The sequence below is a fragment of the Anabrus simplex genome, chromosome 1, assembly GCF_040414725.1.
Source record: "Anabrus simplex isolate iqAnaSimp1 chromosome 1, ASM4041472v1, whole genome shotgun sequence".
Taxonomy (NCBI): Eukaryota; Metazoa; Arthropoda; class Insecta; order Orthoptera; family Tettigoniidae; genus Anabrus; species Anabrus simplex.
Window position 1 is genome coordinate 1420539517 of NC_090265.1, and position 12171 is coordinate 1420551687.

General features: G+C 36.5%; 1 protein-coding gene across 1 annotated transcript in view; it reads right to left on the bottom strand.

Moving 5' to 3' along the window:
• The window catches only part of LOC136858380 (flavin reductase (NADPH)), a 95555-nt gene that overhangs the window by 62962 nt on the left and 20422 nt on the right, over positions 1–12171 (bottom strand). The gene's annotated exons all lie outside the window — the stretch shown is intronic.

Sequence of the window (12171 nt, forward strand, 5' to 3'; positions counted from 1 at the left end):
CACACACACACACACACACACGTGTGCAAACACCCTCACTGTCTCACTCACTCTCTCTCTAGCACAGAGGCCTATTCTGTATGTTTTACCTTCAAATAATTTAACATTGAAATAACCACTTTATTTTATGTCTCTCAGTTTTTCTTAACTACCAGATTCCATTCATCTCCTAGCTAACCTACCCCTGACCATTCCCCTAGAAACCGTACATGAATTGAACACAAGGGACATATCAAATATTGTAATTAAAACATATAAAATTAATAAACAAATCAAGTAGTTTAAGGATGCAATGATAATGTATTCAGTGAATAATTAATATAAGTTAGTTTAAGAGTATAAATGTACAATATTACTAGCAAGATACCCGTGCTTCGCTACGGCTTTAAAATGAAAGTTATTATTCAAAGTTTTACATTTTGGAGAGTCCACTGTCAGCTAAGCCCGTAAAATATGTCCTCAGTTTATACGTCAAATGGTTTTGGGGGAATGATTATTTATTTTATAATCTACCACTCACTTGAACCCATATGGAAGAATTTGAATGTTTTAAACCATGTCTGATTTAACATCTAGGGCATAAAAGTGACCAACCTGTAAAATTTTGCTTTTATACGTTGAACAGTAATGGAGGAATTAATACTTTTTTAAGGGGTGAATGTTTTGAAATATTTATTAACATCTAGGATACAGAAGACAACCTTTCATAAAAAAGTTATGTTCAAACCTGAAATGATTTTGGAAGAATGGATATTGTGATTTTGAGATCAACTACCATCTATTTTACACCTAGGACATACAAGAAGACCCTTCTCGTAAAATTACAACTTTGTACGCCAAACGGGTTTGGCGGGGTGAATAACGGAGCTAACCTCATTTGACACTTTAGCGGTGGAACGTTTAAAACTATTTCCTATTTCTCACCTAGGATTTAAAATATATACCACTATTTGGAATTTTGTACGTTAAACCGTTTCAGAGGAAGGAATTAATATATTTGTTTTCGGATCTTAACCCCCATTTAACTCTCTGAGGGATTAAATTTGTCTCAAACCTTCTGTTATTTAACACCTAGGATATCATATGTCATTTTAACTTCGTAATTCAAACGGTTCCTTATAAACGTATATTTTTGTCATTGTTCCTCATCCCCCAGTCGAAACGCCTTAGGGGTGTATTGTTTTAAATCCACTTCTTATTTGTATCCTCATAAAAAGAATTCAACTCCTTGTACACCCCCTTAAGTTGATTCCCTCCCGCCCCCAACAAAAAATGCATGTTTCTTTATTTTTAAAGGAGATTCCAAATACCAATTTTCACGTCCGTAGCATCCTTCGTTACTGTGACATAAGTATCCTCATACAAAGAATTAAATTCAATTTTCAATTCATTTACCCACCCTTAATTGGATTTTCCAAAAACAAAAGAATGTGTGTTTCTTTATTTTTAAAGAAGATTCCAAATAAAAATTTTCATGTCTGTAACATCTTCAGTTTTTGAGATATAACTATCCTTATAAAAGGAATTCAACCCCTTTTCAGTCCTTTTTACAACCCCTTTAAGCGGATTTTACGAAAACAAAAAAATATATGTTTATTTTTAAAGGAAATTCCAAACACCGATTTTCACGTCTGTAATATCTTCAGATTTTGGGACACATCCTAATAAAAATAATTCAACCCCTCTTTCAGTCGTCCCCCCCCCCCCCCACTCCCAAGTGATCTTTCCGAAAAAAAAAGTATGTTTTACTTTATATTTAAAAAAGATTAAAATACCTATTTTCACGTCTGTAGCATGTTAAGTTTTTGAGATATACTCATTTTAAAAATTTAGCCCCTTTGTCAACCTCGTTCAACCCTCCCCCTTAAGTAGGTTTTCAAAAACAAAAAACAAAATATATATTTCTTTATTTTTAAAAAGAGATTCCAAATAAAACTTTTCATGACTGTAACATCTTTATCACCTTTTTCCACCCCCTTAAGAGGATTTTCCTGAAAACACTACTGTAAGTTCACTTCTCTTCACCCACCCCACCCTCTTAAGTGGATTTTCCAAAAACAAAAAATATGTGTTTATTCTTTAAGAAGATTCCAAATACTGATTTTCATGTCTGTAACATTCAGTTCTTGAGATATAATATCCACATAAAAAGAATTCAACCCCTTTTTCAGTCCTTTTTATACCCCTCCCCCACTGAAGTGTTTAAGTGGATTTTCCTTTTAAAAAAAAAGTGCTTATTTTTAAAGGAGATTCCAAATACCAGTTTTCATGTCTGCAACATCTCCAGTTTCTAAGATATAAGTTATTTTTGAAAGAGATTAAAAATACCAATTTTCTCATCTGTAATGTGTTAAGTTTTTTATATATACTGTGTATATGCTCATTTTAAAAATGTACCCCCTTTTAACACTTAAATGAATTTTATGAAATAAATTATGCGTTCCTTTACTTTTACAGGAGATTCCAAATACCAATTTTCACGTCTGTAACATGTTACACTTGTGAGATATGCTCATTTGAAGAATTCATCCCCTTTATCACTCCTGTTCAGCACTCCTTAAGTAGTATATTTTCCACAAAAAAAAAAAAAAAATATATATATATATATATATATTTTTAAAGTAGATTCCAAATACCAATTTTCATGACTGTAACATCTTCAGTTTTTTAGATATAGGTATCCACATAAAAGGTATTCAATCCCTTTTTCACCTTTCTTCACCCCCCCCCCCCCAACAGGATTTTCCAAAAATAAAAAAATATGTGTTTCTTTATTTTTAAAGGATATCCTAAATACCAATGTTCCTGTCTTTAAACTGTTCAGTTTTCGAGATATAGATACACTCACTTTAATAATTCACCTCCTTTTCACCCCCTTGGTGACAGAATATCCAAAAATCCTCCCTTAGTGAGCACCTACATTGTAATATGAATGTATCCCCAAAATTTCTTATGTCCAGTAGTTCTGGCTCGGCGATGATGAATCAGTCAGTCAGGACAAGTTATTTTATATATATAGACTAGCAAATGTACCCATGCTTCGCCACAGTATTCCAAATTGTATATGGATATCGAAGTAAATTACTGTACATGAAGCGAATAATAATTTTCAAATTGCATTTCAATTAGCGTTATCCGAGAAAAAGCATAGAGAGGTCTGCAGGCGTTGTTTCCAATGTAAAGTGCGAGTTGTAGAGTTGTGATGATAACGACAGGTGCACTTGTCTACCACAATTCACTATGTTTTAGAAACGTTGAATAGGGTGAAATTTGTGTAAGGTTTTCACACAGTGAATTACTTTTCAGGTACTTATGCGACAGCTTCAAACATAGAATTTGGCCCACATATGGCTACTGAGTGGGCCAATATTCGTGTAGAATTTGATGATCCCATCTTTCTTATAAGTGAATCAAACCATCAATTATACGTGTACAAAGTGCAAAATTTAGGTAAATCCAGAAATTTAACGTATACGGGATAGAGATACGACAAAAAGTCATAGGACCAAAGTTGTAGATTACTCCAAATTGAACTGAGATTGTGCCATCCATTTTTTGATACGACTTACCGTTTAGCCACAAAATACATCGAAAGGATGGACTACACCGTCATTAAAATTACCTCCATATTTAGATATTTTTCGGGGGTAAAAAGTAAAATGTTTAAACATCTCGTAAATTTTCCGTCGGTTACATGCTAAAAGCTATAATTTTGCCAAATTTCAATTTTCTAACTTGTCTGGGAGATTGTGCTGCTATCTTGATACGGGGGAGGGGGTTGAAAATCAGGACTTTCAGGAAACTTTTAAGCCCATAAAACCTATAGGTTCTGAATAAATATCACTGACTGTGTTCTTATGCAGATTTGAAACTCCCAGCATGTCCTCTTCAGAGAATTTTGGGAATTTTTGATTTTTCTAGGAATCCTGAAATCATCATCTTATCTGTTCCTAAGTTTTAAATTTCTAAGTTGCCTAGAATGTTCTCATTTATTCACGTCTGTTTTCATTTTAATGCCTTAATTTTTATATATAGTACAGTATATATAGATCGCGCCAAACTGACTTCCATTTAACTTATTAATATGGATTATATTTCACCCGCTATCCTAGTGGTTCTAGGTTTGTCTTACTCCCACAGTATGTTTTCCAGGTAGTAAGTCATACTTGAAAGTCATACTGGAATATACACAAGTCCATTATCTTGGTCATTTCTGACAATTTACTTTTTCACCCTTTCTCACCTCCTATGCCAAAGGGGGCTGAAGTTAGACTTAAAAAATCCGGAATGTTACTATTCATCTCCGCGACCCGGAACACTATGGATTCGACAGTATATTAGATTATTATTATATCTCACTCCCCCCTCCTCCACCCTAAAGGGGCCTAAACTTTGAGTTTTAAAAAATCGGGAGTGTTACTATTCATCTCAGTGACCCCGAAAACTATGGATTCGACACTACTTTAGATGATTTGTATATCTCAGTCCCCTAAGGTTTCCTGGGCTGTTTTACCCCCATGTGGTCTGTCTCCTGATACTAAAAATCTGGAGTGTCACTATTCACCTCAGCGACCCCGAAAACTATGTATTTGACACTATTTTCTATTATTTCTATTTATAGCTCTCCCATCGCCCTCCACCATAAAGAGGGATGAACTTGGATATTAAAAAATTCTGGATTGTTGCTATTCATTTTAGTGGGCCCAAAAAGTATGGATTCGTCACTACTTTTGATGATATTTATATATCACCCTCCCCCCGCCCCAGCTCCTAAGCGTTCCTGGGGTTCCCTACCCCCATGTGGTTTGTCTCCGGATACTAAAAATCCGAAGTGTACAATTCACCTCGGCGACCCCGAAAACTATGTATTCAACACTATTTCTGTTTAATTTTATACATCACTCTCTCCTCGCCCTCCACCCCATAGGGAAATGAACTTGGACTCATAAAATATCCGGAGTCTCACTGTTCATCTCAGTGGGCCCGAAAAGTATGGATTCGTCACTACTTTCAATGATATTTATATATCACCCCCCCGCCCCAGCTCCTAAGCGTTCCTGGGGTTCCCTACCCCCATGTGGTTTGTCTCCAGATACTAAAAATCCGAAGTGTACAATTCACCTCGGCGACCCCGAAAACTATGGATTCGACACTATTTTTGATTATTTTTATATATCACTCTCCCATTGCCCCCCACCATGAAGGGGGCTGAACTTGGACTTTAAACAATTCTGGAGTGTCACTGTTCATCTCAGCGACACCGAAAACTGTGGATTCGACACTTTTTCAATTATTTTTATACCTTGCCACCCCCCCCCCCCGACTCCCACCCCTAAGGGAGCTACGGATGGATTACCCCCACAGTGCTCGTCCCCAGATAGTAAGTCTTAAGTGTACCAAGTTTGGTTGAAATTGCTCCAGTGGTTTAGGAGGAGATGTGTCATTTACACACACACACACACACACACACACACATTTTTATATATAGTAAGAAGAAGAAGAAGAAGATTATGCATGTTTTATTATTACATAGAGACATTTTATTTTGAACACTGCAGACATCTAAACTTAAACTGTATATGCAAAGAAATTATTCGAATCCGAGGAATGAATATTACTTCGCTCGCGGCATGCCCAATCATGAGAATGACTTCAATAATATTAGTCACTAGTTTCAGAGTCGTGTTCATTGCAGAGGGCAGGATTCTTATTCTTAAGAAGGATAATTGGTGCCACAATCATCCGCTCTAAGATGTTCGTGGGTACTCCAGGTGACTCCAAGTCTTTCAAAGCTCTGCCGTGTAGTCGACAGACTTGTAACTGTGTAGAACATTGGGTAATTCTTGTAAAAGTTGCTTGTTGAAATAAATAAATGACATTATATATGACAGTAAGAATGAAGAGGATGAAACCCGGCGCCAGCATATAGCCCACTCCTCTCGAATAGCTCAAGACTTTACGTCCCGATCCGACGGACGAATCACCATTGACAGAGTCATATGCCCTCACACCATATAAGACCGAAACCGGTCCTACGCCCTGGACTCCTTGAATATTGTGTTCTCTACCTATCTTATGTACGTTGCCTAGCGACAGCGACTCTATGCATTTAATCTTGGTGATAGCACGTTGGATTGTCATATCCCAATGCAGGTTTTCCGATGGGTTTTGGTTCATAACTCAACAACGAAAGCGAAAATTAAAATTTTGGCTTCGAGGTGCATTCGGACCCCTTTCCATCTACCTATGTTCAAAATTTCAGATCTCTGCGTGCTGTAGATTTTGCTGGCCATTGCGCACAGACACACACACACAAACACTTCCTTTTATAATTATAGATTATGTAGAGCCCTTCATAACAACTCAAGGTAAAGATAGCTATTGTAACAGGGAAAGTCTGTTGAAAACAAGTCAGACATTGGAGCTTACAAATAGAATTCTGAGGAAGTCTTGTGACATTCTACTGAATGCCAGAAGACAGCCCGAACAAATACCTATGAGATACAGAAAGCAATCAAAGGGAACAGCAGACTGTGATATTTTGCAATATTCTGCATGTCTTTCAACCTTTTGCTTGACCAATTAGAGCCAAAAAAATATTTGTGTATACACTGTAAATGGACCAGCAATGAATGGACCAAGCCTGGTAGACTTTCCTTTCAACCTATACTGTGTAAAGTCACTATTTAATAGAACATAGCCATGTAGCATCATTCAGATTCATATTAAGACACTCAGGTTCTTATTATTATTGCTCATTGTGTTAACTGTCTTACCTGACAACTGTCTTGTTGAAACAGTCATGCATTGTCGCTTTGGTTAAGACATAGGTCTAAGTGCAACATTAGTACAGTGTATGTCCGGCTCCATGGCTAAATGGTTAACGTGCTGGCCTTTGGTCACAGGAGTCCTGGGTTTGATTCCCAGCAGGGTCAGGAATTTTAACCTTAATTGGTTAATTTCTCTGGCACGGGGACTGGGTGTGTGTGTCGTCTTCATCATCATTTCATCCTCATCATGACACGCAGGTCACCTACGGGAGTCAAATCAAAAGACCTGCACCTGGCGAGCCGAACATGTCCTCAGACATTCCCGGCACTAAAAGCCATACGCAATTTCATTTCAGTACAGTGTATGTATGATGTTCATTTAACATATTCTTGATAAAACATTCTATCTATTATTATATGAATGCTTAGTGCAACAAGTGATACGTGAGAGTTCTACTATAAAACCTCATACATTCTCAAGTCAACGCCAATTCATTATATGCGACTATATTACTTTGGTAGTTTAATTAGTGCGAATGGCAAATAACGTATACTACTACAGACACTCAGTTACATGAGTCCTTATCATGGGATGACAGTTAATTAGACAACAAATGTTAGAAATATGGTATTCCTGTATTCAAACACAATCATATGCAAGTACTGTATATAAATTCTATGGATGTAAAAATACGTATACTTGCATGGAACGAGAAACCAACTAAGGACCAACAAGATACAGGACTGAACCTACGCAAATTGAGTTCATCTCGTAATATGTAATTATGTACAAGGAAGCTGTGTGGATTAGAAGGTGTACAGTGAAAGAGTATGCAATATTTTGTATACATGTGTGATTTTAACTTTTTTAAGAATATATGATTCAAGTTAATATGTTGTTTCAACAGGATGATTAACCTTGGTAAGATAGCCTATTCCCACCTTATTGAAACTATTTCAGTAGGCATTAAGGTAAGATCATAAGTTTGGATAATGTCAGCCCAGGAACAACCGCTGAGAGATAAACAGTGTTCATGCTAAATAATAATTATTATGTAACATAGATACACTGGCACCATAGAATTTCTTCTGATTATGATTTCATTTTAATGATCCACATCTCGAGTTTGATTAAGTTTTCTTCGTAAATCAATTTAATCTGAAGTACTGAAATGTGTAAATGTGATTTGGGATTAATGTTGCCAATGTAATGATATTTATGTATTTTGGCCAAAATAAGGTCAAATTAAATCAGTTTTAATAATATTCTTCTTTCTTTGTTAGGGTCTTCTAGGGACCATGAGACAATTTCAATGCTTCATCCTTTGTTGTTCTTTCTTTCTCGCCCAATACTCCTTCATCTGCTCACTATGGCTCCTTTTTCTCTCCTCAGACTATTTTGAGCCTGTTTTCTTTCCCTTGCATCCTTGGAATCCTCCCATTTTTAACACTTTCTTTCTAAAAATCTCTCTCTCTGTTGCTTCTTCTTCCCTTATGTTGTTTCTTTCCAAATCTTTTTTGACTTCATGACTCCAGGTTGTTGTTGACTTCTTATTCCAAAGATATTTGAAGATCTGTTTGGTTAACCTGTTGTCATCCATTCTGTATAAATGTCCACAAAATATCAATCGCCTCTTCCGCATTGTATTTGTTATGTTTTCTATGTTCCAGTATATTTCATCATTACTTCTCGATTTCCAGAGTTCTGTAGTTCTTAGCAGGCCGAGTATTTTCTGTACAATTTCCTCTCCAGTACTTCTAATTTATTCAGCTTGTAATTAAGTATTAGACATTCACTCGCGTATAGGCACTCCGGTTTGACTACTGTGTTGTAGTGTTGTATTTTGAGGATTTTAGATAAACACTTTTTGTTGTAGATATTGCTAATTATACTGTATGCTCTTTCCATCTTGTGTATCCTTTCTTTTACAGTGGAGTTTTACAAACCATTTTCTTGAATTGTTTCTCCCAAATAGTTGAATATCTTTACCTTCTTTATTCTGTTACTAGAAATTATGGAGCATTTTTTATATTTTTAATAAATTCTTAAACCTGTTCTGTTGGCTATTTCTTCCAAGAGATTGATTGTATTGCTACATTTTTCAGATTTTCTGAAAATATAGCAAAATCATCTGCAAATGCTAAGACAGTTTATTTCAACACCTCTGTTCTTTCTTCCCAGTGTTATTGGTGATAGCTTGTGTTATATTTGTTTATGGCCATTTGAGACCACGTTAAGCAACAATCACACATTACTGGAAGCCTTCTTTGCAGCCCAAAATCTTTGCATTCTTTCTCTGACAGATGTCTTCTTTCCTCTGTCCACCCCCTATTCATTTTCTGTTCGTCATGGAAGCCTCTGAAGTTTTTGATTACTGATCTATACTTTGTTCGGTTTAGGATGTCTTCCTGATTTAATCCAGACTGCTCAAGATGCTTTCTTACCTCCCTGAACCATTTATCGGAAGCTTTAGGTCTACTGTCAAGCGTTTTAAAAATCTGTTTTGTCAGCCTCTTCTCGTTCATTCTAAATAGATGTCCATAAAATTTGAGTCTTCTTTTATTCATTGACACAATTAGTCTTTCACTTTCTTGGTATATTTCTCCCCTTCCCCATCCACAATTTTTGGACCCATTATCTTGCGGAGGCGCTTCCTCTAAAATTTCTCAGCTTCTCTTAGTCTCGACATTCCTGTCATTTGGAGGCATTCACTAGCATACAAACACTCTGTTTTGATTACTGTATTACTGAATAATAAATAATAATAATTAGAGATCGCCATGACACCCTTATATGACTAACACTGACATTGCTTCATATATCACTTGCCTGGTATGAAAATGGGAAACAACTGAAAACCACCTTCAGGGCTGCTGATGGTGGGGTTGGAACCTACTATTTCCAAATGCAAGCTTACAGCTACAAGGCCAGTACTATTCAGCCAACACTCTTGGTCCCAAAATGTTACTCCCCACACTCTTCTCTCTCATTATAAATATCCTCCTCTCATTCTTTCCACCTATTCATACCAGACATCATCTTGCTACTTTCATGATTATTAGCTCCAGCATATGATAAGGGATATCTTGAGTCCACCTAGGCTTCACTAGCGTTATGTCATCCTGAAACAGAGCAGTGTAAGGACACTCCCATCCATAAACTTCCTTCTAACAAAACACTGCTGTCTGCAGCTGCAAATGTACTGCACTTAGCTTTCTTCTTTATGCTCAATGATGCCAAAATATAAATATTGTATGCCAGAAAACTGAATCTTAATGAGGCTCTTGATTCGGGTTCTCTGCCAGTCAGAGTTCAGATTTTCATTATGATACAGGTTCTCCACCAATGAGAGTTCAGATTTCCATTATGATACAACTGTTTGACCAATTAGGTAAGGATAGCATTGCACTTGCGCTCAACACACTAGCTTCGCACTTGTTTCCAAAATCAAATACGTTGGACACAATGCACTTTCTACTTCCATTATTCCACAACTACATGGAACATTCCTGCAAATTCACTTCATCAACTGTACAATAAACAACTTGCATTTGAAATAGAGCTAGGTTATGATAACCTTCTATCAAAGCTTTGAAAACACATGACATTGTCAAGGTCTTTGATCCATTCATAGAAAATCAATAACCCAGGGCATGCGCTCTGTTCAGTAAACTCAACTGTCAAGCGACATCTCGACAGAAATTTATGAATATTTAAAAAATAGAGTTATAATTAAAGCCCAGATTTTTATGCAGTAACAGGTTAGATGCAAACTAATTTGGTTTGTAGGAAGTGTCGGCCACCCGCTCTACAATAATGTATCATGAGTAACATAAATTATAGGGGTTCTGATGGGGTGTACCCCTAATGTTTATGCAAACCCCGTAGCATTATCGTTGTGAAGGTAGACTATACTTGATACTCGTTTCAGTAAGTGTGAATTCTAACCTATTAAAGCATAAAAATCCGGGCTCTAGTTATAATTATCGTCGAGCCTAAACAGTCGTATGCGACTCGCCTATAATGGTAATTAAGACACTCGTATGGAAATCATGAAACTCGCTTCGCTTGTTTTATAAACATGCTCATGTCTTAATTATTGCCATTATAGGCTTGTTGCATAATATACTATTATTAAATTATTTTCTCTCAATATATTACCACCCTGAAAGAATACACACCCTGATACCTTGAAATGATCAAACTGCTCTAATTTTGTATTTCCCACCCAGCATTCAATGTTTTTAGGCATCAACACAGTCACTTTTGTCTGGAAAATGGTAATTTCCATATTATACTGGCTGCTTTCTTTTATTTATGTATGTATTTTTTTTTTTTTTTTGTCAGGTCAAGACATCCTGCTACCGTATGCAACAGTAGACAGTACTACATGTTACTGTCTGGCCAAGAGTTGGTAGGACAATACCAAACTTGACAAACAAAGATATCGATGAATGAATGAATGATTCAATCACCAATGATCTGCATTTAGGGTGATTGCCCAGGTGGCAGATTCCCTATCAGTTGTTTACATAGTCTTTTCTTAATTCACTTCAAAGAACTTACACAATTATCAGGCATCTCCCTTGACAAATTATTCCAATTTTTAACTCCTCTTTCTATAAAGAAATACAGTAGAAGTCTGCTATAGCGAGTACGGTATATAACGAGAACCCCGTTATATCGACAATATTTTGCTGTCCCTTCAAAATTCCTATATTAAACTGTGTATAATCCTTCGGTTATAGCGAGAGACGCGTCCGTCATTACGAGCGATTAAGCGCGCGCGATTTCTTCTGTTATCGATATTTATGCATCCAGTGATTATGATGCATGCAATCGATTATCTTCGATGTCGCTTCCTCGCTATGTTCACTAGCGAGTTCTCTCGTCGACATTCAAAGGTAATGTTGGAGTCTCTTAGTAATACCCGCCGACTGCTGTTCCGTAAAGAAAATTCGAAATGAAGGAGAACATATTTTCGTAATAAATGCGTAAATAACGTGTCCGATAACAGTTCTTAACTCGTTAAAAGTAAAGGCTGACTAAACGATCGCTTAATTTTAATGCTAAATACTGCAGTTAAGTAAAAATGGGATACCGGTAACCCTCGAGATATGGCAGAGTGCACAATTGATTTCACAGGTTAGTTTATATTTTCTCGCGTCTGGTTAAATTACGGAAAGGTTATTATCATGTAGATTTATAGCGAGAAAGTTATCATTTCTCTACTGGCGCTTGAAGTATGTTTTCATCAAAAGTATAGTACGGTTAAGTTAGGATAGGTGACGCTGTTTGAATAAGGAAACAAACGTTTGCCACAAAATGCGATCGATCATCTTCAGTTCGGTATAGGTTTCTCACTATGTGCATTTGCGAGCTCTCTCGTCGACATTCGAA